Raw genomic sequence first — 25,512 nt, 5'->3', positions numbered from 1 at the left:
ATAGGAAACAGAACATAGAGATAGAACTTGAAACTACTTAATTGTGTCAAGTTTCAAGAAGGTAGCACAAATCGTGTTTGATTTAGAGTTCCAAATACATCTATCAATATAGGAGAAAACAGAGTGAAACCTAAAAATTCAAAATGTTACTGGAAACGAAAGCTTCAACATTGAAGAACGAAATTTGTTGAACAAAGTGGGCTCAGTGTACTGATCATTACCTGAAAGTATCACTCAGTTTGGGTTTAAAAATATTTGCTGAGATTTCTGGAGATTCGTAATTTTTGGAAGCTTGGCAACCCCTTTCAATGAAAGTGTTTCTCGCCTGTCACTGCTTAGGGCTACATCAATAGGAAACAGAACATAGAGATAGAACTTGAAACTAATTAATTGTGTCAAGTTTCAAGAAGCTAGCACAAACCGTGTTTGATTTAGAGTTCCAAATACATCTATCAATATAGTAGAAAACAGAGTGAAACGCCAAAATTCAAACTGTTACTGGAAACGAACGCTTCAACATAGAAGAACGAAATTTGGGGAACCAAGTGGGCTTAGTGTACTGATTATTACCTGAAAGTATCATCCAGTTTGGGTGAAAAAATATTTGCTGAGATTCCTGGAGATTCGTAATTTTTGGAAGCTTGGCAACCCCTTTCAATGAAAGTGTTTCTCGCCTGTCACTGCTTAGGGCTACATCAATAGGAAACAGAACATAGAGATAGAACTTGAAACTACTTAATTGTGTCAAGTTTCAAGAAGGTAGCACAAACCGTGTTTGATTTAGAGTTCCAAATACATCTATCAATATAGGAGAAAACAGAGTGAAACCTAAAAATTCAAACTGTTACTGGAAACGAACGCTTCAACATAGAAGAACGAAATTTGGAGAATCAAGTGGGCTTAGTGTACTGATCATTACCTGAAAGTATCATCAAGTTTGGGTGAAAAAATGTTTGCTGAGATTTCTGGAGATTCGTAATTTTTGGACGCTTGGCAACCCCTTTCAATGAAAGGGTTTCTCGTCAGTCACTGCTTAGGGCTACACCAATAGGAAACAAAATATAGAGATAGAACTTGAAACTACTTAATTGTGTCAAGTTTCATGAAGCTAGCACAAACCGTGCTTGATTTAGAGTTCCAAATACATCTATCAATATGAGAAAACAGATTGAAATGCCAAAATTCAAACTGTTACTGGAAACGAACGCTTCAACATAGAAGAACGAAATTTGGGGAACCAAGTGGGCTCAGTGTTCTGATCATTACCTGAAAGTATCATCCAGTTTGGGTGACAAAATATTTGCTGAGATTTCTGGAGATTCGTAATTTTTGGAAGCTTGGCAACCCCTTTCAATGAAAGTGTTTCTTGCCTGTCACTGCTTAGGGCTACATCAATAGGAAACAGAACATAGAGATAGAACTTGAAACTACTTAATTGTGTCAAGTTTCAAGAAAGTAGCACAAACCGTGTTTGATTTAGAGTTCCAAATACATCTATCAATATAGGAGAAAACAGAGTGAAACATAAAAATTCAAACTCTTACTGGAAACGAAAGATTCAACATTGAAGAACGAAATTTGGGGAACAAAGTGGGCTCAGTGTACTGATCATTACCTGAAAGTATCACCCAGTTTGGGTGTAAAAATATTTGCTGAGATTTCTGGAGATTCGTAATTTTTGGAAGCTTGGCAACCCCTTTCAATGAAAGTGTTTCTCGCCTGTCACTGCTTAGGGCTACATCAATAGGAAACATAACATAGAGATAGAACTTGAAACTACTTAATTGTGTCAAGTTTCAAGAAGCCAGCACAAACCGTGCTTGATTTACAGTTCCAAATACATCTATCAATATAGGAGAAAACAGAGTGAAACGCCAAAATACAAACTGTTACTGGAAACGAACGCTTCAACATAGAAGAACGAAATTTGGGGAACCAAGTGGGCTTAATGTACTGATCATTACCTGAAAGTATCATCCAGTTTGGGAGAAAAAATATTTGCTGAGATTTCTGGAGATTCGTAATTTTTGGAAGCTTGGCAACCCCTTTCAATGAAAGTGTTTCTCGTCTGTCACTGCTTAGGGCTACACCAATAGGAAACAAAATATAGAGATAGAACTTGAAACTACTTAATTGTGTCAAGTTTCAAGAAGGTAGCACAAACCGTGTTTGATTTAGAGTTCCAAATACATCTATCAATATAGGAGAAAACAGAGTGAAACGTAAAAATTCAAACTGTTACTGGAAACAAACGCTTCAACATAGAAGAACAAAATTTGGGGAACCAAGTGGGCTTAGTGTACTGATCATTACCTGAAAGTATCATCCAGTTTGGGTGAAAAAATGTTTGCTGAGATTTCTGGAGATTCGTAATTTTTGGACGCTTGGCAACCCCTTTCAATGAACGTGTTTCTCGTCTGTCACTGCTTAGGGCTACACCAATAGGAAACAAAATATAGAGATAGAACTTGAAACTAATTAATTGTGTCAAGTTTCAAGAAGCTAGCACAAACCGTGCTTGATTTAGAGTTCCAAATACATCTATCAATATAGGAGAAAACAGGGTGAAACGCCACAATTCAAACTGTTACTGGAAACGAACGCTTCGACATAGAAGAACGAAATTTGGGGAACCAAGTGGGCTTAGTGTACTGATCATTACCTGAAAGTATCATCCAGTTTGGGTGAAAAAATGTTTGCTGAGATTTCTGGAGATTCGTAATTTTTGGACGCTTGGCAACCCCTTTCAATGAACGTGTTTCTCGTCTGTCACTGCTTAGGGCTACACCAATAGGAAACAAAATATAGAGATAGAACTTGAAACTAATTAATTGTGTCAAGTTTCAAGAAGGTAGCACAAACCGTGTTTGATTTAGAGTTCCAAATACATCTATCAATATAGGAGAAAACAGAGTGAAACCTAAAAATTCAAACTGTTACTGGAAACAAAGCTTCAACATTGAAGAACGAAATTTGGGGAACAAAGTGGGCTCAGTGTACTGATCATTACCTGAAAGTATCACCCAGTTTGGGTGTAAAAATATTTGTTGAGATTTCTGGAGATTCGTAATTTTTGGAAGCTTGGCAATCCCTTTCAATGAAAGTGTTTCTCGCCTGTCATTGCTTAGGGCTACATCAGTAGGAAACAGAACATAGAGATAGAACTTGAAACTAATTAATTGTGTCAAGTTTCAAGAAGCTAGCACAAACCGTGTTTGATTTAGCGTTCCAAATACATCTATCAATATAGGAGAAAACAAAGTGAAACCTAAAAATTCAAACTGTTACTGGAAACGAAAGCTGCAACATTGAAGAACGAAATTTGGAGAATCAAGTGGGCTTAGTGTACTGATCATTACCTGAAAGTATCATCAAGTTTGGGTGAAAAAATGTTTGCTGAGATTTCTGGAGATTCGTAATTTTTGGACGCTTGGCAACCCCTTTCAATGAAAGTGTTTCTCGTCAGTCACTGCTTAGGGCTACACCAATAGGAAACAAAATATAGAGATAGAACTTGAAACTACTTAATTGTGTCAAGTTTCATGAAGCTAGCACAAACCGTGCTTGATTTAGAGTTCCAAATACATCTATCAATATGAGAAAACAGATTGAAATGCCAAAATTCAAACTGTTACTGGAAACGAACGCTTCAACATAGAAGAACGAAATTTGGGGAACCAAGTGGGCTCAGTGTTCTGATCATTACCTGAAAGTATCATCCAGTTTGGGTGACAAAATATTTGCTGAGATTTCTTGAGATTCGTAATTTTTGGAAGCTTGGCAACCCCTTTCAATGAAAGTGTTTCTTGCCTGTCACTGCTTAGGGCTACATCAATAGGAAACAGAACATAGAGATAGAACTTGAAACTACTTAATTGTGTCAAGTTTCAAGAAAGTAGCACAAACCGTGTTTGATTTAGAGTTCCAAATACATCTATCAATATAGGAGAAAACAGAGTGAAACATAAAAATTCAAACTCTTACTGGAAACGAAAGATTCAACATTGAAGAACGAAATTTGGGGAACAAAGTGGGCTCAGTGTACTGATCATTACCTGAAAGTATCACCCAGTTTGGGTGTAAAAATATTTGCTGAGATTTCTGGAGATTCGTAATTTTTGGAAGCTTGGCAACCCCTTTCAATGAAAGTGTTTCTCGCCTGTCACTGCTTAGGCCTACATCAATAGGAAACATAACATAGAGATAGAACTTGAAACTACTTAATTGTGTCAAGTTTCAAGAAGCTAGCACAAACCGTGCTTGATTTAGAGTTCCAAATACATCTATCAATATAGGAGAAAACAGGGTGAAACGCCACAATTCAAACTGTTACTGGAAACGAACGCTTCGACATAGAAGAACGAAATTTGGGGAACCAAGTGGGCTTAGTGTACTGATCATTACCTGAAAGTATCATCCAGTTTGGGTGAAAAAATGTTTGCTGAGATTTCTGGAGATTCGTAATTTTTGGACGCTTGGCAACCCCTTTCAATGAACGTGTTTCTCGTCTGTCACTGCTTAGGGCTACACCAATAGGAAACAAAATATAGAGATAGAACTTGAAACTAATTAATTGTGTCAAGTTTCAAGAAGGTAGCACAAACCGTGTTTGATTTAGAGTTCCAAATACATCTATCAATATAGGAGAAAACAGAGTGAAACCTAAAAATTCAAACTGTTACTGGAAACAAAGCTTCAACATTGAAGAACGAAATTTGGGGAACAAAGTGGGCTCAGTGTACTGATCATTACCTGAAAGTATCACCCAGTTTGGGTGTAAAAATATTTGTTGAGATTTCTGGAGATTCGTAATTTTTGGAAGCTTGGCAATCCCTTTCAATGAAAGTGTTTCTCGCCTGTCATTGCTTAGGGCTACATCAATAGGAAACAGAACATAGAGATAGAACTTGAAACTAATTAATTGTGTCAAGTTTCAAGAAGCTAGCACAAACCGTGTTTGATTTAGCGTTCCAAATACATCTATCAATATAGGAGAAAACAAAGTGAAACCTAAAAATTCAAACTGTTACTGGAAACGAAAGCTGCAACATTGAAGAACGAAATTTGGAGAATCAAGTGGGCTTAGTGTACTGATCATTACCTGAAAGTATCATCAAGTTTGGGTGAAAAAATGTTTTCTGAGATTTCTGGAGATTCGTAATTTTTGGACGCTTGGCAACCCCTTTCAATGAAAGTGTTTCTCGTCAGTCACTGCTTAGGGCTACACCAATAGGAAACAAAATATAGAGATAGAACTTGAAACTACTTAATTGTGTCAAGTTTCATGAAGCTAGCACAAACCGTGCTTGATTTAGAGTTCCAAATACATCTATCAATATGAGAAAACAGATTGAAATGCCAAAATTCAAACTGTTACTGGAAACGAACGCTTCAACATAGAAGAACGAAATTTGGGGAACCAAGTGGGCTCAGTGTTCTGATCATTACCTGAAAGTATCATCCAGTTTGGGTGACAAAATATTTGCTGAGATTTCTGGAGATTCGTAATTTTTGGAAGCTTGGCAACCCCTTTCAATGAAAGTGTTTCTTGCCTGTCACTGCTTAGGGCTACATCAATAGGAAACAGAACATAGAGATAGAACTTGAAACTACTTAATTGTGTCAAGTTTCAAGAAAGTAGCACAAACCGTGTTTGATTTAGAGTTCCAAATACATCTATCAATATAGGAGAAAACAGAGTGAAACATAAAAATTCAAACTCTTACTGGAAACGAAAGATTCAACATTGAAGAACGAAATTTGGGGAACAAAGTGGGCTCAGTGTACTGATCATTACCTGAAAGTATCACCCAGTTTGGGTGTAAAAATATTTGCTGAGATTTCTGGAGATTCGTAATTTTTGGAAGCTTGGCAACCCCTTTCAATGAAAGTGTTTCTCGCCTGTCACTGCTTAGGCCTACATCAATAGGAAACATAACATAGAGATAGAACTTGAAACTACTTAATTGTGTCAAGTTTCAAGAAGCCAGCACAAACCGTGCTTGATTTACAGTTCCAAATACATCTATCAATATAGGAGAAAACAGAGTGAAACGCCAAAATTCAAACTGTTACTGGAAACGAACGCTTCAACATAGAAGAACGAAATTTGGGGAACCAAGTGGGCTTAATGTACTGATCATTACCTGAAAGTATCATCCAGTTTGGGAGAAAAAATATTTGCTGAGATTTCTGGAGATTCGTAATTTTTGGAAGCTTGGCAACCCCTTTCAATGAAAGTGTTTCTCGTCTGTCACTGCTTAGGGCTACACCAATAGGAAACAAAATATAGAGATAGAACTTGAAACTACTTAATTGTGTCAAGTTTCAAGAAGGTAGCACAAACCGTGTTTGATTTAGAGTTCCAAATACATCTATCAATATAGGAGAAAACAGAGTGAAACGTAAAAATTCAAACTGTTACTGGAAACAAACGCTTCAACATAGAAGAACAAAATTTGGGGAACCAAGTGGGCTTAGTGTACTGATCATTACCTGAAAGTATCATCCAGTTTGGGTGAAAAAATATTTGCTCAGATATCTGGAGATTCGTAATTTTTGGAAGCTTGGCAACCCCTTTCAATGAAAGTGTTTCTCGCCTGTCACTGCTTAGGGCTACATCAATCGGAAACGGAACATAGAGATAGAACTTGAAACTACTTAACTGTGTCAAGTTTCAAGAAGCTAGCACAAACCGTGCTTGATTTAGAGTTCCAAATACATCTATCAATATTGGAGAAAACAGAGTGAAACCTAAGAATTCAAACTGTTACTGGAAACGAAAGCTTCAACATTGAAGAACGAAATTTGGGGAACAAAGTGGGCTCAGTGTACTGATCATTGCCTGAAAGTATCACCCAGTTTGGGTGTAAAAATATTTGCTGAGATTTCTGGAGATTCGTAATTTTTGGAAGCTTGGCAACCCGTTTCAATGAAAGTGTTTCTCGCCTGTCACTGCTTAGGGCTACATCAATAGGAAACAGAACATAGAGATAGAACTTGAAACTTATTAATTGTGTCAAGTTTCAAGAAGCTAGCACAAACCGTGTTTGATTTAGAGTTCCAAATACATCTATCAATATAGGAGAAAATAGAGTGAAACGCCAAAATTCAAACTGTTACTGGAAACGAACGCTTCAACATAGAAGAACGAAATTTGGGGAACCAAGTGGGCTTAGTGTACTGATCATTACCTGAAAGTATCATCCAGTGTGGGTGAAAAAATCTTTGCTGAGATTTCTGGAGATTCGTAATTTTTGGACGCTTGGCAACCCCTTTCAATGAAAGTGTTTCTCGACTGGCACTGCTTAGGGCTACACCAATAGGAAACAAAATATAGAGATAGAACTTGAAACTACTTAATTGTGTCAAGTTTCAAAAAGCTAGCACAAACCGTGCTTGATTTAGAGTTCCAAATACATCTATCAATATAGGAGAAAACAGAGTGAAATGCCAAAATTCAAACTGTTACTGGAAACGAACGCTTCAACATAGAAGAACGAAATTTGGGGAACCAAGTGGGCTTAGTGTACTGATCATTACCTGAAAGTATCATCCTGTTTGGGTGAAAAAATATTTGCTGAGAATTCTGGAGATTCGTAATTTTTGGACGCTTAGCAAACCCCTTTCAATGAAAGTGTTTCTCGCCTGTCACTGCTTGGGGCTACATCAATAGGAAACAGAACATAGAGATAGAACTTGAAACTACTTAATTGTGTCAAGTTTCAAGAAGGTAGCACAAACCGTGTTTGATTTAGAGTTCCAAATACATCTATGAATATTGGAGAAAACAGAGTGAAACCTAAAAATTCAAACTGTTACTGGAAACGAAAGCTTCAACATTGAAGAACGAAATTTGTTGAACAAAGTGGGCTCAGTGTACTGATCATTACCTGAAAGTATCACTCAGTTTGGGTTTAAAAATATTTGCTGAGATTTCTGGAGATTCGTAATTTTTGGAAGCTTGGCAACCCCTTTCAATGAAAGTGTTTCTCGCCTGTCACTGCTTAGGGCTACATCAATAGGAAACAGAACATAGAGATAGAACTTGAAACTAATTAATTGTGTCAAGTTTCAAGAAGCTAGCACAAACCGTGTTTGATTTAGAGTTCCAAATACATCTATCAATATAGTAGAAAACAGAGTGAAACGCCAAAATTCAAACTGTTACTGGAAACGAACGCTTCAACATAGAAGAACGAAATTTGGGGAACCAAGTGGGCTTAGTGTACTGATTATTACCTGAAAGTATCATCCAGTTTGGGTGAAAAAATATTTGCTGAGATTCCTGGAGATTCGTAATTTTTGGAAGCTTGGCAACCCCTTTCAATGAAAGTGTTTCTCGCCTGTCACTGCTTAGGGCTACATCAATAGGAAACAGAACATAGAGATAGAACTTGAAACTACTTAATTGTGTCAAGTTTCAAGAAGGTAGCACAAACCGTGTTTGATTTAGAGTTCCAAATACATCTATCAATATAGGAGAAAACAGAGTGAAACCTAAAAATTCAAACTGTTACTGGAAACGAACGCTTCAACATAGAAGAACGAAATTTGGAGAATCAAGTGGGCTTAGTGTACTGATCATTACCTGAAAGTATCATCAAGTTTGGGTGAAAAAATGTTTGCTGAGATTTCTGGAGATTCGTAATTTTTGGACGCTTGGCAACCCCTTTCAATGAAAGGGTTTCTCGTCAGTCACTGCTTAGGGCTACACCAATAGGAAACAAAATATAGAGATAGAACTTGAAACTACTTAATTGTGTCAAGTTTCATGAAGCTAGCACAAACCGTGCTTGATTTAGAGTTCCAAATACATCTATCAATATGAGAAAACAGATTGAAATGCCAAAATTCAAACTGTTACTGGAAACGAACGCTTCAACATAGAAGAACGAAATTTGGGGAACCAAGTGGGCTCAGTGTTCTGATCATTACCTGAAAGTATCATCCAGTTTGGGTGACAAAATATTTGCTGAGATTTCTGGAGATTCGTAATTTTTGGAAGCTTGGCAACCCCTTTCAATGAAAGTGTTTCTTGCCTGTCACTGCTTAGGGCTACATCAATAGGAAACAGAACATAGAGATAGAACTTGAAACTACTTAATTGTGTCAAGTTTCAAGAAAGTAGCACAAACCGTGTTTGATTTAGAGTTCCAAATACATCTATCAATATAGGAGAAAACAGAGTGAAACATAAAAATTCAAACTGTTACTGGAAACGAAAGATTCAACATTGAAGAACGAAATTTGGGGAACAAAGTGGGCTCAGTGTACTGATCATTACCTGAAAGTATCACCCAGTTTGGGTGTAAAAATATTTGCTGAGATTTCTGGAGATTCGTAATTTTTGGAAGCTTGGCAACCCCTTTCAATGAAAGTGTTTCTCGCCTGTCACTGCTTAGGGCTACATCAATAGGAAACATAACATAGAGATAGAACTTGAAACTACTTAATTGTGTCAAGTTTCAAGAAGCCAGCACAAACCGTGCTTGATTTACAGTTCCAAATACATCTATCAATATAGGAGAAAACAGAGTGAAACGCCAAAATACAAACTGTTATTGGAAACGAACGCTTCAACATAGAAGAACGAAATTTGGGGAACCAAGTGGGCTTAATGTACTGATCATTACCTGAAAGTATCATCCAGTTTGGGAGAAAAAATATTTGCTGAGATTTCTGGAGATTCGTAATTTTTGGAAGCTTGGCAACCCCTTTCAATGAAAGTGTTTCTCGTCTGTCACTGCTTAGGGCTACACCAATAGGAAACAAAATATAGAGATAGAACTTGAAACTACTTAATTGTGTCAAGTTTCAAGAAGGTAGCACAAACCGTGTTTGATTTAGAGTTCCAAATACATCTATCAATATAGGAGAAAACAGAGTGAAACGTAAAAATTCAAACTGTTACTGGAAACAAACGCTTCAACATAGAAGAACAAAATTTGGGGAACCAAGTGGGCTTAGTGTACTGATCATTACCTGAAAGTATCATCCAGTTTGGGTGAAAAAATGTTTGCTGAGATTTCTGGAGATTCGTAATTTTTGGACGCTTGGCAACCCCTTTCAATGAACGTGTTTCTCGTCTGTCACTGCTTAGGGCTACACCAATAGGAAACAAAATATAGAGATAGAACTTGAAACTAATTAATTGTGTCAAGTTTCAAGAAGCTAGCACAAACCGTGCTTGATTTAGAGTTCCAAATACATCTATCAATATAGGAGAAAACAGGGTGAAACGCCACAATTCAAACTGTTACTGGAAACGAACGCTTCGACATAGAAGAACGAAATTTGGGGAACCAAGTGGGCTTAGTGTACTGATCATTACCTGAAAGTATCATCCAGTTTGGGTGAAAAAATGTTTGCTGAGATTTCTGGAGATTCGTAATTTTTGGACGCTTGGCAACCCCTTTCAATGAACGTGTTTCTCGTCTGTCACTGCTTAGGGCTACACCAATAGGAAACAAAATATAGAGATAGAACTTGAAACTACTTAATTGTGTCAAGTTTCAAGAAGGTAGCACAAACCGTGCTTGATTTAGAGTTCCAAATAAATCTATCAATATAGGAGAAAACAGAGTGAAACCTAAAAATTCAAACTGTTACTGGAAACGAAAGCTGCAACATTGAAGAACTAAATTTGGGGAAAAAGTGTGCTCTGTGTACTGATCATTACCTGAAAGTATCACCCAGTTTGGGTGAAAAAATGTTTGCTGAGATTTCTGGAGATTCGTAATTTTTGGAAGCCTGGCAACCCCTTTCAATGAAAGTGTTTCTCCCCTGTCACTGCTTAGGGGTACATCAATAGGAAACAGAACATAGAGATAGAACTTGAAACTACTTAATTGTGTCAAGTTTCAAAAAGCTAGCACAAACCGTGCTTGATTTAGAGTTCCAAAGACATCTATCAATATAGGAGAAAACAGAGTGAAATGCCAAAATTCAAACTGTTACTGGAAACGAACGCTTCAACATAGAAGAACGAAATTTGGGGAACCAAGTGGGCTTAGTGTACTGATCATTACCTGAAAGTATCATCCTGTTTGGGTGAAAAAATATTTGCTGAGAATTCTGGAGATTCGTAATTTTTGGACGCTTAGCAAACCCCTTTCAATGAAAGTGTTTCTCGCCTGTCACTGCTTAGGGCTACATCAATAGGAAACAGAACATAGAGATAGAACTTGAAACTACTTAATTGTGTCAAGTTTCAAGAAGGTAGCACAAACCGTGTTTGATTTAGAGTTCCAAATACATCTATGAATATTGGAGAAAACAGAGTGAAACCTAAAAATTCAAACTGTTACTGGAAACGAAAGCTTCAACATTGAAGAACGAAATTTGTTGAACAAAGTGGGCTCAGTGTACTGATCATTACCTGAAAGTATCACTCAGTTTGGGTTTAAAAATATTTGCTGAGATTTCTGGAGATTCGTAATTTTTGGAAGCTTGGCAACCCCTTTCAATGAAAGTGTTTCTCGCCTGTCACTGCTTAGGGCTACATCAATAGGAAACAGAACATAGAGATAGAACTTGAAACTAATTAATTGTGTCAAGTTTCAAGAAGCTAGCACAAACCGTGTTTGATTTAGAGTTCCAAATACATCTATCAATATAGTAGAAAACAGAGTGAAACGCCAAAATTCAAACTGTTACTGGAAACGAACGCTTCAACATAGAAGAACGAAATTTGGGGAACCAAGTGGGCTTAGTGTACTGATTATTACCTGAAAGTATCATCCAGTTTGGGTGAAAAAATATTTGCTGAGATTCCTGGAGATTCGTAATTTTTGGAAGCTTGGCAACCCCTTTCAATGAAAGTGTTTCTCGCCTGTCACTGCTTAGGGCTACATCAATAGGAAACAGAACATAGAGATAGAACTTGAAACTACTTAATTGTGTCAAGTTTCAAGAAGGTAGCACAAACCGTGTTTGATTTAGAGTTCCAAATACATCTATCAATATAGGAGAAAACAGAGTGAAACCTAAAAATTCAAACTGTTACTGGAAACGAACGCTTCAACATAGAAGAACGAAATTTGGAGAATCAAGTGGGCTTAGTGTACTGATCATTACCTGAAAGTATCATCAAGTTTGGGTGAAAAAATGTTTGCTGAGATTTCTGGAGATTCGTAATTTTTGGACGCTTGGCAACCCCTTTCAATGAAAGGGTTTCTCGTCAGTCACTGCTTAGGGCTACACCAATAGGAAACAAAATATAGAGATAGAACTTGAAACTACTTAATTGTGTCAAGTTTCATGAAGCTAGCACAAACCGTGCTTGATTTAGAGTTCCAAATACATCTATCAATATGAGAAAACAGATTGAAATGCCAAAATTCAAACTGTTACTGGAAACGAACGCTTCAACATAGAAGAACGAAATTTGGGGAACCAAGTGGGCTCAGTGTTCTGATCATTACCTGAAAGTATCATCCAGTTTGGGTGACAAAATATTTGCTGAGATTTCTGGAGATTCGTAATTTTTGGAAGCTTGGCAACCCCTTTCAATGAAAGTGTTTCTTGCCTGTCACTGCTTAGGGCTACATCAATAGGAAACAGAACATAGAGATAGAACTTGAAACTACTTAATTGTGTCAAGTTTCAAGAAAGTAGCACAAACCGTGTTTGATTTAGAGTTCCAAATACATCTATCAATATAGGAGAAAACAGAGTGAAACATAAAAATTCAAACTGTTACTGGAAACGAAAGATTCAACATTGAAGAACGAAATTTGGGGAACAAAGTGGGCTCAGTGTACTGATCATTACCTGAAAGTATCACCCAGTTTGGGTGTAAAAATATTTGCTGAGATTTCTGGAGATTCGTAATTTTTGGAAGCTTGGCAACCCCTTTCAATGAAAGTGTTTCTCGCCTGTCACTGCTTAGGGCTACATCAATAGGAAACATAACATAGAGATAGAACTTGAAACTACTTAATTGTGTCAAGTTTCAAGAAGCCAGCACAAACCGTGCTTGATTTACAGTTCCAAATACATCTATCAATATAGGAGAAAACAGAGTGAAACGCCAAAATACAAACTGTTACTGGAAACGAACGCTTCAACATAGAAGAACGAAATTTGGGGAACCAAGTGGGCTTAATGTACTGATCATTACCTGAAAGTATCATCCAGTTTGGGAGAAAAAATATTTGCTGAGATTTCTGGAGATTCGTAATTTTTGGAAGCTTGGCAACCCCTTTCAATGAAAGTGTTTCTCGTCTGTCACTGCTTAGGGCTACACCAATAGGAAACAAAATATAGAGATAGAACTTGAAACTACTTAATTGTGTCAAGTTTCAAGAAGGTAGCACAAACCGTGTTTGATTTAGAGTTCCAAATACATCTATCAATATAGGAGAAAACAGAGTGAAACGTAAAAATTCAAACTGTTACTGGAAACAAACGCTTCAACATAGAAGAACAAAATTTGGGGAACCAAGTGGGCTTAGTGTACTGATCATTACCTGAAAGTATCATCCAGTTTGGGTGAAAAAATGTTTGCTGAGATTTCTGGAGATTCGTAATTTTTGGACGCTTGGCAACCCCTTTCAATGAACGTGTTTCTCGTCTGTCACTGCTTAGGGCTACACCAATAGGAAACAAAATATAGAGATAGAACTTGAAACTAATTAATTGTGTCAAGTTTCAAGAAGCTAGCACAAACCGTGCTTGATTTAGAGTTCCAAATACATCTATCAATATAGGAGAAAACAGGGTGAAACGCCACAATTCAAACTGTTACTGGAAACGAACGCTTCGACATAGAAGAACGAAATTTGGGGAACCAAGTGGGCTTAGTGTACTGATCATTACCTGAAAGTATCATCCAGTTTGGGTGAAAAAATGTTTGCTGAGATTTCTGGAGATTCGTAATTTTTGGACGCTTGGCAACCCCTTTCAATGAACGTGTTTCTCGTCTGTCACTGCTTAGGGCTACACCAATAGGAAACAAAATATAGAGATAGAACTTGAAACTACTTAATTGTGTCAAGTTTCAAGAAGGTAGCACAAACCGTGTTTGATTTAGAGTTCCAAATACATCTATCAATATAGGAGAAAACAGAGTGAAACCTAAAAATTCAAACTGTTACTGGAAACAAAGCTTCAACATTGAAGAACGAAATTTGGGGAACAAAGTGGGCTCAGTGTACTGATCATTACCTGAAAGTATCACCCAGTTTGGGTGTAAAAATATTTGTTGAGATTTCTGGAGATTCGTAATTTTTGGAAGCTTGGCAATCCCTTTCAATGAAAGTGTTTCTCGCCTGTCATTGCTTAGGGCTACATCAATAGGAAACAGAACATAGAGATAGAACTTGAAACTAATTAATTGTGTCAAGTTTCAAGAAGCTAGCACAAACCGTGTTTGATTTAGCGTTCCAAATACATCTATCAATATAGGAGAAAACAAAGTGAAACCTAAAAATTCAAACTGTTACTGGAAACGAAAGCTGCAACATTGAAGAACGAAATTTGGAGAATCAAGTGGGCTTAGTGTACTGATCATTACCTGAAAGTATCATCAAGTTTGGGTGAAAAAATGTTTGCTGAGATTTCTGGAGATTCGTAATTTTTGGACGCTTGGCAACCCCTTTCAATGAAAGTGTTTCTCGTCAGTCACTGCTTAGGGCACACCAATAGGAAACAAAATATAGAGATAGAACTTGAAACTACTTAATTGTGTCAAGTTTCATGAAGCTAGCACAAACCGTGCTTGATTTAGAGTTCCAAATACATCTATCAATATGAGAAAACAGATTGAAATGCCAAAATTCAAACTGTTACTGGAAACGAACGCTTCAACATAGAAGAACGAAATTTGGGGAACCAAGTGGGCTCAGTGTTCTGATCATTACCTGAAAGTATCATCCAGTTTGGGTGACAAAATATTTGCTGAGATTTCTGGAGATTCGTAATTTTTGGAAGCTTGGCAACCCCTTTCAATGAAAGTGTTTCTTGCCTGTCACTGCTTAGGGCTACATCAATAGGAAACAGAACATAGAGATAGAACTTGAAACTACTTAATTGTGTCAAGTTTCAAGAAAGTAGCACAAACCGTGTTTGATTTAGAGTTCCAAATACATCTATCAATATAGGAGAAAACAGAGTGAAACATAAAAATTCAAACTCTTACTGGAAACGAAAGATTCAACATTGAAGAACGAAATTTGGGGAACAAAGTGGGCTCAGTGTACTGATCATTACCTGAAAGTATCACCCAGTTTGGGTGTAAAAATATTTGCTGAGATTTCTGGAGATTCGTAATTTTTGGAAGCTTGGCAACCCCTTTCAATGAAAGTGTTTCTCGCCTGTCACTGCTTAGGCCTACATCAATAGGAAACATAACATAGAGATAGAACTTGAAACTACTTAATTGTGTCAAGTTTCAAGAAGCCAGCACAAACCGTGCTTGATTTACAGTTCCAAATACATCTATCAATATAGGAGAAAACAGAGTGAAACGCCAAAATTCAAACTGTTACTGGAAACGAACGCTTCAACATAGAAGAACGAAATTTGGGGAACCAAGTGGGCTTAATGTACTGATCATTACCTGAAAGTATCATCCAGTTTGGGAGAAAAAATATTTGCTGAGATTTCTGGAGATTCGTAATTTTTGGAAGCTTGGCAACCCCTTTCAATGAAAGTGTTTCTCGTCTGTCACTGCTTAGGGCTACACCAATAGGAAACAAAATATAGAGATAGAACTTGAAACTACTTAATTGTGTCAAGTTTCAAGAAGGTAGCACAAACCGTGTTTGATTTAGAGTTCCAAATACATCTATCAATATAGGAGAAAACAGAGTGAAACGTAAAAATTCAAACTGTTACTGGAAACAAACGCTTCAACATAGAAGAACAAAATTTGGGGAACCAAGTGGGCTTAGTGTACTGATCATTACCTGAAAGTATCATCCAGTTTGGGTGAAAAAATATTTGCTCAGATATCTGGAGATTCGTAATTTTTGGAAGCTTGGCAACCCCTTTCAATGAAAGTGTTTCTCGCCTGTCACTGCTTAGGGCTACATCAATAGGAAACAGAACATAGAGATAGAACTTGAAACTAATTAATTGTGTCAAGTTTCAAGAAGCTAGCACAAACCGTGTTTGATTTAGAGTTCCAAATACATCTATCAATATAGTAGAAAACAGAGTGAAACGCCAAAATTCAAACTGTTACTGGAAACGAACGCTTCAACATAGAAGAACGAAATTTGGGGAACCAAGTGGGCTTAGTGTACTGATTATTACCTGAAAGTATCATCCAGTTTGGGTGAAAAAATATTTGCTGAGATTCCTGGAGATTCGTAATTTTTGGAAGCTTGGCAACCCCTTTCAATGAAAGTGTTTCTCGCCTGTCACTGCTTAGGGCTACATCAATAGGAAACAGAACATAGAGATAGAACTTGAAACTACTTAATTGTGTCAAGTTTCAAGAAGGTAGCACAAACCGTGTTTGATTAAGAGTTCCAAATACATCTATCAATATAGGAGAAAACAGAGTGAAACCTAAAAATTCAAACTGTTACTGGAAACGAACGCTTCAACATAGAAGAACGAAATTTGGAGAATCAAGTGGGCTTAGTGTACTGATCATTACCTGAAAGTATCATCAAGTTTGGGTGAAAAAATGTTTGCTGAGATTTCTGGAGATTCGTAATTTTTGGACGCTTGGCAACCCCTTTCAATGAAAGGGTTTCTCGTCAGTCACTGCTTAGGGCTACACCAATAGGAAACAAAATATAGAGATAGAACTTGAAACTACTTAATTGTGTCAAGTTTCATGAAGCTAGCACAAACCGTGCTTGATTTAGAGTTCCAAATACATCTATCAATATGAGAAAACAGATTGAAATGCCAAAATTCAAACTGTTACTGGAAACGAACGCTTCAACATAGAAGAACGAAATTTGGGGAACCAAGTGGGCTCAGTGTTCTGATCATTACCTGAAAGTATCATCCAGTTTGGGTGACAAAATATTTGCTGAGATTTCTGGAGATTCGTAATTTTTGGAAGCTTGGCAACCCCTTTCAATGAAAGTGTTTCTTGCCTGTCACTGCTTAGGGCTACATCAATAGGAAACAGAACATAGAGATAGAACTTGAAACTACTTAATTGTGTCAAGTTTCAAGAAAGTAGCACAAACCGTGTTTGATTTAGAGTTCCAAATACATCTATCAATATAGGAGAAAACAGAGTGAAACATAAAAATTCAAACTGTTACTGGAAACGAAAGATTCAACATTGAAGAACGAAATTTGGGGAACAAAGTGGGCTCAGTGTACTGATCATTACCTGAAAGTATCACCCAGTTTGGGTGTAAAAATATTTGCTGAGATTTCTGGAGATTCGTAATTTTTGGAAGCTTGGCAACCCCTTTCAATGAAAGTGTTTCTCGCCTGTCACTGCTTAGGGCTACATCAATAGGAAACATAACATAGAGATAGAACTTGAAACTACTTAATTGTGTCAAGTTTCAAGAAGCCAGCACAAACCGTGCTTGATTTACAGTTCCAAATACATCTATCAATATAGGAGAAAACAGAGTGAAACGCCAAAATACAAACTGTTACTGGAAACGAACGCTTCAACATAGAAGAACGAAATTTGGGGAACCAAGTGGGCTTAATGTACTGATCATTACCTGAAAGTATCATCCAGTTTGGGAGAAAAAATATTTGCTGAGATTTCTGGAGATTCGTAATTTTTGGAAGCTTGGCAACCCCTTTCAATGAAAGTGTTTCTCGTCTGTCACTGCTTAGGGCTACACCAATAGGAAACAAAATATAGAGATAGAACTTGAAACTACTTAATTGTGTCAAGTTTCAAGAAGGTAGCACAAACCGTGTTTGATTTAGAGTTCCAAATACATCTATCAATATAGGAGAAAACAGAGTGAAACGTAAAAATTCAAACTGTTACTGGAAACAAACGCTTCAACATAGAAGAACAAAATTTGGGGAACCAAGTGGGCTTAGTGTACTGATCATTACCTGAAAGTATCATCCAGTTTGGGTGAAAAAATGTTTGCTGAGATTTCTGGAGATTCGTAATTTTTGGACGCTTGGCAACCCCTTTCAATGAACGTGTTTCTCGTCTGTCACTGCTTAGGGCTACACCAATAGGAAACAAAATATAGAGATAGAACTTGAAACTAATTAATTGTGTCAAGTTTCAAGAAGCTAGCACAAACCGTGCTTGATTTAGAGTTCCAAATACATCTATCAATATAGGAGAAAACAGGGTGAAACGCCACAATTCAAACTGTTACTGGAAACGAACGCTTCGACATAGAAGAACGAAATTTGGGGAACCAAGTGGGCTTAGTGTACTGATCATTACCTGAAAGTATCATCCAGTTTGGGTGAAAAAATGTTTGCTGAGATTTCTGGAGATTCGTAATTTTTGGACGCTTGGCAACCCCTTTCAATGAACGTGTTTCTCGTCTGTCACTGCTTAGGGCTACACCAATAGGAAACAAAATATAGAGATAGAACTTGAAACTAATTAATTGTGTCAAGTTTCAAGAAGGTAGCACAAACCGTGTTTGATTTAGAGTTCCAAATACATCTATCAATATAGGAGAAAACAGAGTGAAACCTAAAAATTCAAACTGTTACTGGAAACAAAGCTTCAACATTGAAGAACGAAATTTGGGGAACAAAGTGGGCTCAGTGTACTGATCATTACCTGAAAGTATCACCCAGTTTGGGTGTAAAAATATTTGTTGAGATTTCTGGAGATTCGTAATTTTTGGAAGCTTGGCAATCCCTTTCAATGAAAGTGTTTCTCGCCTGTCATTGCTTAGGGCTACATCAATAGGAAACAGAACATAGAGATAGAACTTGAAACTAATTAATTGTGTCAAGTTTCAAGAAGCTAGCACAAACCGTGTTTGATTTAGCGTTCCAAATACATCTATCAATATAGGAGAAAACAAAGTGAAACCTAAAAATTCAAACTGTTACTGGAAACGAAAGCTGCAACATTGAAGAATGAAATTTGGAGAATCAAGTGGGCTTAGTGTACTGATCATTACCTGAAAGTATCATCAAGTTTGGGTGAAAAAATGTTTGCTGAGATTTCTGGAGATTCGTAATTTTTGGACGCTTGGAAACCCCTTTCAATGAAAGTGTTTCTCGTCAGTCACTGCTTAGGGCTACACCAATAGGAAACAAAATATAGAGATAGAACTTGAAACTACTTAATTGTGTCAAGTTTCATGAAGCTAGCACAAACCGTGCTTGATTTAGAGTTCCAAATACATCTATCAATATGAGAAAACAGATTGAAATGCCAAAATTCAAACTGTTACTGGAAACGAACGCTTCAACATAGAAGAACGAAATTTGGGGAACCAAGTGGGCTCAGTGTTCTGATCATTACCTGAAAGTATCATCCAGTTTGGGTGACAAAATATTTGCTGAGATTTCTGGAGATTCGTAATTTTTGGAAGCTTGGCAACCCCTTTCAATGAAAGTGTTTCTTGCCTGTCACTGCTTAGGGCTACATCAATAGGAAACAGAACATAGAGATAGAACTTGAAACTACTTAATTGTGTCAAGTTTCAAGAAAGTAGCACAAACCGTGTTTGATTTAGAGTTCCAAATACATCTATCAATATAGGAGAAAACAGAGTGAAACATAAAAATTCAAACTCTTACTGGAAACGAAAGATTCAACATTGAAGAACGAAATTTGGGGAACAAAGTGGGCTCAGTGTACTGATCATTACCTGAAAGTATCACCCAGTTTGGGTGTAAAAATATTTGCTGAGATTTCTGGAGATTCGTAATTTTTGGAAGCTTGGCAACCCCTTTCAATGAAAGTGTTTCTCGCCTGTCACTGCTTAGGCCTACATCAATAGGAAACATAACATAGAGATAGAACTTGAAACTACTTAATTGTGTCAAGTTTCAAGAAGCCAGCACAAACCGTGCTTGATTTACAGTTCCAAATACATCTATCAATATAGGAGAAAACAGAGTGAAACGCCAAAATTCAAACTGTTACTGGAAACGAACGCTTCAACATAGAAGAACGAAATTTGGGGAACCAAGTGGGCTTAATGTACTGATCATTACCTGAAAGTATCATCCAGTTTGGGAGAAAAAATATTTGCTGAGATTTCTGGAGATTCGTAATTTTTGGAAGCTTGGCAACCCCTTTCAATGAAAGTGTTTCTCGTCTGTCACTGCTTAGGGCTACACCAATAGGAAACAAAATATAGAGATAGAACTTGAAACTACTTAATTGTGTCAAGTTTCAAGAAGGTAGCACAAACCGTGTTTGATTTAGAGTTCCAAATACATCTATCAATATAGGAGAAAACAGAGTGAAACGTAAAAATTCAAACTGTTACTGGAAACAAACGCTTCAACATAGAAGAACAAAATTTGGGGAACCAAGTGGGCTTAGTGTACTGATCATTACCTGAAAGTATCATCCAGTTTGGGTGAAAAAATATTTGCTCAGATATCTGGAGATTCGTAATTTTTGGAAGCTTGGCAACCCCTTTCAATGAAAGTGTTTCTCGCCTGTCACTGCTTAGGGCTACATCAATCGGAAACGGAACATAGAGATAGAACTTGAAACTACTTAACTGTGTCAAGTTTCAAGAAGCTAGCACAAACCGTGCTTGATTTAGAGTTCCAAATACATCTATCAATATTGGAGAAAACAGAGTGAAACCTAAGAATTCAAACTGTTACTGGAAACGAAAGCTTCAACATTGAAGAACGAAATTTGGGGAACAAAGTGGGCTCAGTGTACTGATCATTGCCTGAAAGTATCACCCAGTTTGGGTGTAAAAATATTTGCTGAGATTTCTGGAGATTCGTAATTTTTGGAAGCTTGGCAACCCGTTTCAATGAAAGTGTTTCTCGCCTGTCACTGCTTAGGGCTACATCAATAGGAAACAGAACATAGAGATAGAACTTGAAACTAATTAATTGTGTCAAGTTTCAAGAAGCTAGCACAAACCGTGTTTGATTTAGAGTTCCAAATACATCTATCAATATAGGAGAAAATAGAGTGAAACGCCAAAATTCAAACTGTTACTGGAAACGAACGCTTCAACATAGAAGAACGAAATTTGGGGAACCAAGTGGGCTTAGTGTACTGATCATTACCTGAAAGTATCATCCAGTGTGGGTGAAAAAATCTTTGCTGAGATTTCTGGAGATTCGTAATTTTTGGACGCTTGGCAACCCCTTTCAATGAAAGTGTTTCTCGACTGGCACTGCTTAGGGCTACACCAATAGGAAACAAAATATAGAGATAGAACTTGAAACTACTTAATTGTGTCAAGTTTCAAGAAGGTAGCACAAACCGTGCTTGATTTAGAGTTCCAAATAAATCTATCAATATAGGAGAAAACAGAGTGAAACCTAAAAATTCAAACTGTTACTGGAAACGAAAGCTGCAACATTGAAGAACTAAATTTGGGGAAAAAGTGTGCTCTGTGTACTGATCATTACCTGAAAGTATCACCCAGTTTGGGTGAAAAAATGTTTGCTGAGATTTCTGGAGATTCGTAATTTTTGGAAGCCTGGCAACCCCTTTCAATGAAAGTGTTTCTCCCCTGTCACTGCTTAGGGGTACATCAATAGGAAACAGAACATAGAGATAGAACTTGAAACTACTTAATTGTGTCAAGTTTCAAAAAGCTAGCACAAACCGTGCTTGATTTAGAGTTCCAAATACATCTATCAATATAGGAGAAAACAGAGTGAAATGCCAAAATTCAAACTGTTACTGGAAACGAACGCTTCAACATAGAAGAACGAAATTTGGGGAACCAAGTGGGCTTAGTGTACTGATCATTACCTGAAAGTATCATCCTGTTTGGGTGAAAAAATATTTGCTGAGAATTCTGGAGATTCGTAATTTTTGGACGCTTAGCAAACCCCTTTCAATGAAAGTGTTTCTCGCCTGTCACTGCTTAGGGCTACATCAATAGGAAACAGAACATAGAGATAGAACTTGAAACTACTTAATTGTGTCAAGTTTCAAGAAGGTAGCACAAACCGTGTTTGATTTAGAGTTCCAAATACATCTATGAATATTGGAGAAAACAGAGTGAAACCTAAAAATTCAAACTGTTACTGGAAACGAAAGCTTCAACATTGAAGAACGAAATTTGGGGAACAAAGTGTGCTCAGTGTACTGATCATTACCTGAAAGTATCACCCAGTTTGGGTGTAAAAATATTTGTTGAGATTTCTGGAGATTCGTAATTTTTGGAAGCTTGGCAACCCCTTTCAATGAAAGTGTTTCTCGCCTGTCACTGCTTAGGGCTACATCAATAGGAAACAGAACATAGAGATAGAACTTGAAACTAATTAATTGTGTCAAGTTTCAAGAAGCTAGCACAAACCGTGTTTGATTTAGCGTTCCAAATACATCTATCAATATAGGAGAAAACAGAGTGAAACCTAAAAATTCAAACTGTTACTGGAAACGAACGCTTCAACATAGAAGAACGAAATTTGGAGAATCAAGTGGGCTTAGTGTACTGATCATTACCTGAAAGTATCATCAAGTTTGGGTGAAAAAATGTTTGCTGAGATTTCTGGAGATTCGTAATTTTTGGACGCTTGGCAACCCCTTTCAATGAAAGTGTTTCTCGTCAGTCACTGCTTAGGGCTACACCAATAGGAAACAAAATATAGAGATAGAACTTGAAACTACTTAATTGTGTCAAGTTTCATGAAGCTAGCACAAACCGTGCTTGATTTAGAGTTCCAAATACATCTATCAATATGAGAAAACAGATTGAAATGCCAAAATTCAAACTGTTACTGGAAACGAACGCTTCAACATAGAAGAACGAAATTTGGGGAACCAAGTGGGCTCAGTGTACTGATCATTACCTGAAAGTATCATCCAGTTTGGGTGACAAAATATTTGCTGAGATTTCTGGAGATTCGTAATTTTTGGAAGCTTGGCAACCCCTTTCAATGAAAGTGTTTCTTGCCTGTCACTGCTTAGGGCTACATCAATAGGAAACAGAACATAGAGATAGAACTTGAAACTACTTAATTGTGTCAAGTTTCAAGAAAGTAGCACAAACCGTGTTTGATTTAGAGTTCCAAATACATCTATCAATATAGGAGAAAACAGAGTGAAACCTAAAAATTCAAACTGTTACTGGAAACGAAAGATTCAACATTGAAGAACGAAATTTGGGGAACCTAGTGGGCTCAGTGTACTGATCATTACCTGAAAGTATCACCCAGTTTGGGTGTTAAAATATTTGCTGAGATTTCTGGAGATTCGTAATTTTTGGAAGCTTGGCAACCCCTTTCAATGAAAGTGTTTCTCGCCTGTCACTGCTTAGGGCTACATCAATAGGAAACAGAACATAGAGATAGAACTTGAAACTACTTAATTGTGTCAAGTTTCAAGAAGGTAGCACAAACCGTGCTTGATTTAGAGTTCCAAATACATCTATCAATATAGGAGAAAACAGAGTGAAACGCCAAAATTCAAACTGTTACTGGAAACGAACGCTTCAACATAGAAGAATGAAATTTGGGGAACCAAGTGGGCTTAGTGTACTGATCATTACCTGAAAGTATCATCCGGTTTGGGTGAAAAAATGTTTGCTGAGATTTCTGGAGATTCGTAATTTTTGGACGCTTGGCAACCCCTTTCAATGAAAGTGTTTCTCGTCTGTCACTGCTTAGGGCTACACCAATAGGAAACAAAATATAGAGATAGAACTTGAAACTACTTAATTGTGTCAACTTTCAAGAAGCTAGCACAAACCGTGCTTGATTTAGAGTTCCAAATACATCTATCAATATAGGAGAAAACAGAGTGAAACGCCAAAATTCAAACTGTTACTGGAAACGAACGCTTCAACATAGAAGAACGAAATTTGGGGAACCAAGTGGGCTTAGTGTACTGATCATTACCTGAAACTATCTTCCAGTTTGGGAGAAAAAAATATTTGCTGAGATTTCTGGAGATTCGTAATTTTTGGAAACTTGGCAACCCCTTTCAATGAAAGTGTTTCTCGTCTGTCACTGCTTAGGGCTACACCAATAGGAAACAAAATATAGAGATAGAACTTGAAACTACTTAATTGTGTCAACTTTCAAGAAGCTAGCACAAACAGTGTTTGATTTAGAGTTCCAAATACATCTATCAATATAGGAGAAAACAGAGTGAAACGCCAAAATTCAAACTGTTACTGGAAACGAACGCTTCAACATAGAAGATCGAAATTTGGAGAATCAAGTGGGCTTAGTGTACTGATCATTACCTGAAAGTATCATCCAGTTTGGGTGAAAAAATGTTTGCTGAGATTTCTGGAGATTCGTGATTTTTGGAAGCTTGGCAACCCCTTTCAATGAACGTGTTTCTCGTCTGTCACTGCTTAGGGCTACACCAATAGGAAACAAAATATAGAGATAGAACTTGAAACTAATTAATTGTGTCAAGTTTCAAGAAGGTAGCACAAACCGTGTTTGATTTAGAGTTCCAAATACATCTATCAATATAGGAGAAAACAGAGTGAAACCTAAAAATTCAAACTGTTACTGGAAACAAAGCTTCAACATTGAAGAACGAAATTTGGGGAACAAAGTGGGCTCAGTGTACTGATCATTACCTGAAAGTATCACCCAGTTTGGGTGTAAAAATATTTGTTGAGATTTCTGGAGATTCGTAATTTTTGGAAGCTTCCCAATCCCTTTCAATGAAAGTGTTTCTCGCCTGTGATTGCTTAGGGCTACATCAATAGGAAACAGAACATAGAGATAGAACTTGAAACTAATTAATTGTGTCAAGTTTCAAGAAGCTAGCACAAACCGTGTTTCATTTAGCGTTCCAAATACATCTATCAATATAGGAGAAAACAAAGTGAAACCTAAAAATTCAAACTGTTACTGGAAACGAAAGCTGCAACATTGAAGAACGAAATTTGGGGAACAAAGTGGGCTCAGTGTACTGATCATTACCTGAAAGTATCACCCAGTTTGGGTGTAAAAATATTTGCTGAGATTTCTGGAGATTCGTAATTTTTGGACGCTTGGCAACCCCTTTCAATGAAAGTGTTTCTCGTCTGTCACTGCTTAGGGCTACACCAATAGGAAACAGAACATAGAGATAGAACGTGAAACTACTTAATTGTGTCAAGTTTCAAGAAAGTAGCACAAACCGTGTTTGATTTAGAGTTCCAAATACATCTATCAATATAGGAGAAAACAGAGTGAAACCTAAAATTTCAAACTGTTACTGGAAACGAAAGATTCAACATTGAAGAACGAAATTTGGGGAACAAAGTGGGCTCAGTGTACTGATCATTACCTGAAGTATCACCCAGTTTGGGTGTAAAAATATTTGCTGAGATTTCTGGAGATTCGTAATTTTTGGAAGCTTGGCAACCCCTTTCAATGAAAGTGTTTCTCGCCTGTCACTGCTTAGGGCTACATCAATAGGAAACATAACATAGAGATAGAACTTGAAACTACTTAATTGTGTCAAGTTTCAAG

Source organism: Spermophilus citellus, assembly GCF_964194105.1.
Source record: "Spermophilus citellus genome assembly, chromosome: 13".
Classification (NCBI taxonomy): Eukaryota; Metazoa; Chordata; class Mammalia; order Rodentia; family Sciuridae; genus Spermophilus; species Spermophilus citellus.
The sequence above is the reverse complement of the archived record's forward strand: the minus strand, read 5'-3'. Positions refer to the sequence as shown.